Source organism: Anarrhichthys ocellatus, unplaced genomic scaffold (assembly GCF_004355925.1).
Source record: "Anarrhichthys ocellatus isolate YVR2014 unplaced genomic scaffold, GSC_Weel_1.0 scaffold85, whole genome shotgun sequence".
NCBI lineage: Eukaryota > Metazoa > Chordata > Actinopteri > Perciformes > Anarhichadidae > Anarrhichthys > Anarrhichthys ocellatus.
The window spans coordinates 943,190-952,058 of record NW_022280115.1 but is presented as its reverse complement, the minus strand read 5'-3'; positions in this window follow the sequence as shown (position 1 = coordinate 952,058).

The following is an 8,869-nucleotide window of genomic DNA, read 5'->3' as shown; positions in this document are numbered from 1 at the left end:
CCCCCCCCCCCCCCCCACAAACACACACACACACACCGCCCATCCCTTCCTCTCTCAGTTGCCAGGAGTCAGAGGTGTAAAAGCATGCATCATTTTTCACCAGCTCTCCGTTTTTGATATCGACAAAAGCGGCTGCTATGGAACAGCCTCTCCGCTTGTTCGCTGGCTTGAACTTCACTGACGTCCGACTGCTCTCTTTTCCTCGTCTGAACGCGGCGCAGCGGGGATGGATTTGCAAGACAAATGCAGCTGTGTGTATGCGAGGGAGACAAGTGGCACAAAAAGGCCGTTTCAGTCAGCCGACGGGACGGAGAAAGTCAGCATTATGCGGACGTCAAATCAATCAAAAACAAAAGCCCGCATGATGCAGAAAATACTGCGCTTATGGTGTTGAAATAGCAGCTTATTTTTGGCCGAATTGGGGAGACTGCAATGCAAACTAACTGTCGGTGGAGTCCAGAGAGTTGAAAATGGTCTTGAAGGACAAGTTAGTCTATGACACTTTGTGGGTCCTTTTTCATTCAGAATAAACCCAGATTAGCACGTCCTCTTAAAAAAACACTCACGGACAGTTTTCACATCGTTAACAAGTGGCAATTGTCCAGAGACACTTGTCTATTTGAACCATGAGGACAGTATATATTTTGAAGTAATGTATTTTTTTAAACGAGAAGAACTCGTGAAGATGCTTATTTCTTTTTGAATAAAAAAAAAGTCAAATATATTTAATTTTTTTTCTTTTTTCTTTTGCAGGTTAATTATTCTGCAGGGTTATTAGTAACGTAGTAATAATGGTCAATATAACTTTGGCTCAACTCACTGTGTTCACTCTATCATGAAATAAGTGAAAGCATGTGAAGTTATAATAGTGTAATTTATTGCGAAATATAACAGTTAAATGTGATAACAGTGGAATATATTATGAAATATCACAGTGAAAACCTGTGAAGTGTTAACAGTATAATTTATTGTAAAATATACACGTAAAGCCTGTTAAGTGATAATAGTGTCAATTATTGTGAAATATCACAGTTAAATCATGTGAAGTGGTAATGGTGTAATTTTGTAATTTTGCAGTGTAAATCCTGCATAAAAGTAATGGTGTCAGCATTATAAGAGGAACAACACTTTCTCGTTCAAAAACAGCCGTGTAACCATTCCTTCCTCTCTCCCTGCAGCTGATCTCCAGCCGGCTGTGCAGTAAGTCAGAGCCTGCCGTGGCTGGTGGCCATGGGGCTGACGACGGAAGCCTTCCAGCCTCAGAGGGACCGCGATTAACCCAGGAGCGGTCAAACTCGGCAGGAAGCCCTCCGCAACCAGCCAGCGCTATTTATCCACTTTCCAATGAAACCAATTACTTTTACAGCGAGCCTCGGTGCCGACACTGTGTGTTGTTCCTGCAGACCAATAGAGTATGGCTGTGAAAGGAGAGGCAGACGTGAAGTAGGAAACCCTCCTGAGCTGCTTCAACAGGCTGTAAAATATACCTAAAGTCAGTATCCATGGAGACTCACTGATGTGTGAGAGCAGCCTAAAGGATGCACAAAGCCTTTCATAAAAGTCATTATTATCATTATTACTATCTTTTATAACTCATCTTCTGATATCGGAGCAGTTTTAGAGTTGTAAATTAATTGTATAAGGATGAATAATCACTTAAACATAAACCCATTGTGTCCCTGTTTGTAAGACTATAGAGCATTAAAACGAGCTGACCTTTCATTGAATCCAGACTTTATCTAGACTTGATTTTATTTAGTTAAAGCATCTTAAAACTGGAAATTCATCTTTTAGGCCAATTTCAAAAGGTCACATACTAAAGAATTTCTTGTATCCTGTAATTTCCCAGCATCCATTGATTTCCATCCAGTTCCTGTTCATTTACACTTAAATACAAGTTAGCGTAGGGTCGAACACGGCATCTTACCCTGCATCTGTCTTCTCCTAATTAGCATGTCGATATATTTTTTGGAACTGTCATTTTTGTCATGAGCACTTACAAAATGTGAATATTATGCAAAGTGTTGCATTTTTTCTCTGAACACTTTTTTTCTGAGCTTTCGCACCACGAATAAAGGCATCAACTGATCACATCCTACGGAACTTCCATGATCAAAATGTACACTACAACAACCCCAGGAGGAGCACCAGGCTTTGTAGCAATGGGAAAATAGAGTATTAATATAACTAATAAAATTCAGAGTTGTTTTGGTGCTGTTGTGCGCTCGATCTGGGTTATTTTATTCTCGTAAATCAACATTTTTTCCTAGGAATGAATAGGGAACCTCGCCTCCAATGCTGTATCCAGTTCTCTTTCTACATGCATATCCATCTTTCACTTCTTTCGTGTAATTTATTCACCATGCCCCTGGTGTGTAAAGGCCTTAATGTGTAAAAATGGTGGATTGCCTCTTCAAATCCAGCACAAATCCAACAGGAATTTTTCTCTTATATTACAGTATTATACAAAAACAGCTAGGCCAGATGTATCTTGGAAAGAGATCAAGGTATTCATTACAATTCAATATTCTAACTGCAACCAAATACTTATGGGGATATTAGAATAAAGCAATTCACTACTACACCACAGCAGCATTCTTCCTTTACTGCGATGAGAGCATCAACACTGGAAGGGATGATGTTACCGCCTCAAATGAGCTGAAAACAAATGTAACAACGCCATTGTTCATGCAGGTTTGAGTGCTGACAACAGATGTTTCTCTACAGACTCCACAAGTCAAATGATTGCTGGTGTTTTGAAGTGCCATCATGTTGTGCCGAGAGTTGTAGTCGGAGACATCTGTCTAATAAATGTCAAGTAAAAGTGTTGTTATTAGGTTACTGGTTGTAAGTAATGTAGTAAGCAGAGGAGTTCAGCTGGATCAGCTAATAAAGCGTCATATCCCCAATCACTGGCCAGCTTAATTGACATCCACATGAAGAGAGAACAGCTAATTGATTATAGGCTTGTCGTATTCCAACACACTGGGGGACCGATGGCAAATGGACTGAGGGAATCTTTTCCATTCCGACCCTGTGTGTGAGTGAGCGTGTGTGCACTTGAATTTCTATTTCTAGAAAAAAGTTCCTCATAGGCCGCATCCGACTGAAGAAGTGAGGGATTAAGTCTCAGCTGCTCCTTTTCTAAACTGGGAAACATGTAAAGAAAAGGTCTGCATCATGGCCTCCATTGTGTGTCTGTGAGCTGTTACTCACAGAGAACATTCCTTTAAAGAGTGGTGGCATTTCTTTGAGTTGTGCACAACAAAGGCACCTAAGCTACAGCATACTCTTCAGTCTGCCAGTCAAGCACTGGCAGCAGTAGAGAATGTACTGTTCAGTTTACCAGTCACAAGGTCAACACAGTCTCAGTCCTAACGTGTCAAATACGAGGCACCTTTTAGTTCCCTCTCTAGTCCCGTAGCACGTTGGAGCGCTCCGCACAGAGCGATGGCATTACCATGCAGGACTTCTGGTTAAAAATCGTTGATTAAAATTCAAACATTTGTCTCTTGCTATCGTCATCTTAAATTCTTTACCAACGAGAATAAAGGATATGCACAAGCAGAATGGTCTCATCCAGCATTCGTAGCTACACCAACAATAAATAATGCGCTGATATTCGTAGATATCCCACAAAATCATCTTGTATATAATGAACCAGACAACAAAAGCCCATACAGTGTTGGATGGGTCAAACAAAAAAATGATCTTTTCCCTTGTGTGACAAAGACTGAATGTACCTTCCGTATTTCAGTAACGGCACTTCCATAGTTATTTTTAACCTAAGTAAGTATTTCACAATCTTTTCCTGAACTTAACCAAGTAGTTTCGTTGCCTAAACCTAACTAGGTTGTTTTCCTAATACTCCTACAGTGTATTTTGTACGCCTGAAACGAGCAAAAATCAACACGTGTTGCTGGACCTTCGTAGAAAAACACATGAAAAACTTATCGTAAGATGTCATATGAACCGTTGCATGATGATACGTTGTCACAAGATAAAACAAAAATAGTTACATGTCCTGTAATAGGCAGCAAAGTTTAGCACTGATCATCAGCACTGGATGTAAATCATGGAGTCGTATATTCCAAGAGGTACAAGGCTGCGTGTGCAGAGTTGATATGTAAAACCTGACAATGTAAGCTGATGGAACTGGTAAGCGTGACAAGCGTTTATCCTGTACTCAATAGAATGTACTCAACACATTTCATGGCTGACTGACAATTACATTTGGAGGATTTATAGAAAAGCTAATGTGAAAGCAGGGGGAAAAAACGGACAAAAAAACCCTGACAAAGAATCAGGGGTTACTAAAACATTAGGGCTCATCCTCTGGATACTGGCAGTCCAAAGTGTTGGATGGACAGAGGGGCCAGCCAGTTGACAGGCAGAACCATTCTTAAAGGCCCTACATTCTCATGATAAATAGATCATCTGCTACCGTCAAGTGTTATCGACACTGTGATATCTCCTATGAATACCCAAGGTTCCCACTGACGCCCCAAACTCACTTTTCCCTGAGTTTTCATTGACTTGATGGTTACTTAACATTGTTTTTCCACTCCAGCTGATCTGAAAACATCTAATGCAATGAATGTGTGGGACTGCATTCTTCTTTAATCCTGGCAAAAATAAAATAAACAACATGTTTGTGAAAATACTGGCCCCCCAATAAGAATGTGCCAAACTCTCTACATCAGCTTTATGGTGTACAAAGAACTTTCTTTTAGATTTGTTATCCTTAAAGTTGTCTTCTACCATTGTTTATAACAACCATTGTCGGCTACACATCATACCGAAATACATTTACAATTTACCTTCATGTATTTCTTCTTTCCACTAGATTATCATATGTTATTTTACATACGTATATGGTTCAGAAAATAAGGTTAATATGAAATATGACAAACAAATAAATAAATAAATACACTTTTATTGTTTATTAGTCTTTTTTACAGTGTAGGATAATGAATAATATGAGATTATTACATCTGTATATTCTTAATAAAAGTTGCCAAAATGTCCTATTTGCGCTGTAAAACTTTTCATTTGCAGCAACAGTTTCTGTTTAGGGAACATTTAACCTTTCACCAGTGCCCCATCAACGCTCGCTGCATACACGCTAAAAAATCGAATCACCGCATCCTCCACTTCAAAGTCCTCCATCACCACACTGCAACGTTCCACCATAAATTGGCAATTCATGGTGCTTAAAAAGAGCCATTGGTTTAATCCCATCCCAAGTCATTTTTTTGTTACCTATCAAAGTGAATGTCGGGTCCGGCCCATGGGAGGGGCAACATGACATTTCCACGGCAGCTTCTAAACAGGTCAGTCAAGGGAACCATGGAGTCCAAAGCGGTGGGAGGGGGACACTTTCAACCAAAACCGTGTAACTGAATCTAAACCAGTGGTTAAACCCATTCAGCAGTGCAGGAATGGGGAGAGGCCGAACAATACAATACCATTCATAGGCTAACACAGCCCCAGTGGAATGACCAGGGAGGCTCTCAGCCAGTCGGCCAGTCAGTCAGTCAGACTACAGAGGTCCTCGCTTCACATAAAAAGGCCCACATCTTCACACTTACATCTATCTCTCTGTGTTTGTTTTGGAGTGCGTGATGCCCGACTCTCTCATTCTTTCAGCGAGCTTGAAGAGTAAGAAAAATGTAAAGGCTCTTCAGTTTGCGGCGACTGAGAGATGTGATGAAGTGAAAGGGGAGTGAGGGGATGGAGAATGGGGAACTGAGAGTCAGTCTGCCCTCGGCCTGACCTGCAGCTTTCAGGGGGCTTGAACACATCAGAAATCCCATTGTGGGAGGTGATTAATTGAGAGTGATAACTTACCATGAACAGAGATTGTTATAGGCTTTAATGTGGTAGGCCTGGCTTTTTAAACGCTGCTTTCACGTAGCTTTGTAGTCCAGCATATGGGCCCAGACGTATTCACTGACAAAAGACGAACGGAAATTTATCACGCTTGTATGTTCTGCTAACAACGTGTTCTCGCTCTCTTTATTTAAACCCCCGATCCTCTTTTAGCCTTACTGGCTTTTGAACCAAAAGCATTAATGGGAAAACACGTTCATGCAGTGGTTTGGTAAAGAAAATATAGCTGCAGCTCATGATTGTTTTCATAATTGATTGGTCTAATGAGTAGTATATCAATGACCAACACCAGTCTCAAATTACAAGAGTCTTTGAACTGCTTACAACAGTATCAAAATAAAATATATTTAATCTATTATTATTGTGAAACACAAAAAAACAAAGAGATGCAGCAAATATGTGGTATTTCTAACTCATAAATGACTTGAGCTATTACTACATTATCAAAATGAATTGTTACATTTTGATAATTTAATCAACATTATTCTGCCAACCTAACCCCAACCTCAAAAGTACAAGAAGGCCAACAGCTGACTTTTAAAGTGACAGCACACAACTTTTCCCTGCCAGCGTTTCCAAGTGGTAATAGTGTTGTTGCAGCTGTTGCAAACACAACTGAATCAGATACAACCGAATATAGTAGGCTAAGTTTCACCACTGCTCATATAAAAAGGCCACCGCATTGTTTTGATTATAAAATCAACATATCAACAAAGAACAAATCGTATCTGTTTAATTCTAACTTGATAGTGTTAACAATAGCATCAGCTTGCATCGTTTAGATTTTAAAAAACAAAATGAATCATGGGCTTGTTTCTTACTGATAGTGTTAGCATTAGCATTAGCTAGCATCCCTCAGATTATCAAACAGAAAATGAATCATAGATGTCTGTTTGCTGTCCCCGACTTTCCTGTAGTTCCATGTTCTTTATTGAACTGCTAGCATTAGCTAGCAGTAGCGTTAGCAACATGGCTGCTACTAGCAGCCTAGTTACTGTCCAAAGTAAGAAACAAGTGGAAGAATCCCAATTTGAACTTGAAATCTTAGATCTTGGTGTTATGCTAAAGACAGAGTAAAACTAGTAAAGATGGAGCCTTTTTCTTCCCAGGAGATAGGCAGACAGAAGTGCACAGTGAAAGAGAGGCTTGAAGGGAACCAATCTAAACACAGTGTCATTATTATGTTGCCATTACAACTTACAATCAACATTTACTAACAGGCTCTAGGGACGTGGAACGTCACCTCGCCAGCGGGGAAAGAGCCGGAGCTGGTGCAGGAGGTGGAGCGATACCAGCTAGATATACGTAGTTGGACTCACCTCCACACACAGCGTTGGCTCTGGAACCAAGCTCCTGGAGAGGGGTTGGACTTTGTCCTTTTCCGGAGTTGCCCAGGGTGAGAGGCGCCGGGCGGGAGTGGGGATACTCACGAGTCCCCGGCTGAGCGCCGCTGTGTTGGAGTTCTCCCCGGAAAACGAGAGGGTCGCCTCCATGCGCCTACGGGTTGCGGGGAGCAAGGCTCCGACTGTGGTTTGTGCTTATGCACCAAACAGCAGTTCGGAGTATCCGGCCTTCTTGGAGTCGGTGGGAGGGGTCCTGGAAAGGGCGCCACCTACCGACTCCATAGTTCTCCTGGGGGACTTCAACGTTCACGTGGGCAATGACGGAGAAACCTGGCGGGGGGTGATTGGGAGGAACGGCTTGCCCGATCTGAACCCGAATGGTGTTTCGTTGTTGGACTTCTGTGCTTGCCACGGTTTGGCCATAACGAACACTATGTTCGAACATAAGGTGGCTCATAAGTGTACCTGGTACCAGAACACCTTAGGCCTGAGATCAATGATCGACTTTGTAATCGTATCATTTGATTTGCGGCCGTATGTCTTGGACACTCGGGTGAAGAGAGGAGCAGAGCTGTCAACTGATCACCACCTGGTGGTGAGTTGGATCAGATGGCAGGGGAACCGGTTAGAAAGACCCGGCAAGCCCAAACGTGTAGTGAGGGTGAACTGGGAACGTCTGGCGGAGGACCCTGTCCGGGAGGTCTTTAACTCCCACCTCCGGAAGAACTTCTCACACATCCCAAGGGAGGTTGGGGACACGGAATCCGAATGGACCATGTTCAAAGCCTCTATTGTGGACGCGGCCGCTAGGAGCTGTGGCCGGAAGGTCATCGGTGCCTGTCATGGCGGCAACCCGAGAACCCGGTGGTGGACACCGGAGGTGAGGGAAGCCGTCAAGCTGAAGAAGGAGATCTTCAAGGCCTGTTTGGCCCAGGGGTCTCCTGAAGCAGCTGACAGGTACCGGCAGGCCAGGAGGGCTGCAGCTGCAGTGGTCACGAATGCTAAAACTCGGGCATGGGAGGAGTTCGGGGAGGCCATGGAGAAGGACTTTCGGTTGGCCTCAAGGAGGTTCTGGCAAACCATCCGACGGCTCAGGAAGGGAAAGCAGGGCTTACCCCAGGCTGTTCTCAGCAGGGGGGGGGGAACTGCTAACCCGGACGGGGGACATCGTCGGGCGGTGGAAAGAGCACTTTGAGGAACTCCGAAACCCGACCAACATGTCCTCTGCAGAGGAGGCAGCGCCTGAGGACCTAGGGGGAGGCTCACCCATATCCCTGGCAGAGGTCGCTGAGGTAGTTAAAAAGCTCCTTGGTGGCAAGGCACCGGGGGTGGATGAGATCCGCCCTGAGATGCTGAAGGCGCTGGACATAGTTGGGCTGTCCTGGCTGACACGCCTCTTCAATGTCGCATGGGGGTCGGGATCAGTGCCCATGGAATGGCAGACCGGGGTGGTGGTTCCCATCTTCAAAAAGGGGGACCGGAGAGTGTGCTCGAATTACCGGGGTATCACACTACTCAGCCTCCCGGGGAAGGCTTATGCCAGGGTGCTGGAAAGGAGGCTCCGACCGCTTGTCGAACCTCAGATTCAAGAGGAGCAGTGCGGATTCCGTCCCGGCCGTGGAACAGTGGACCAG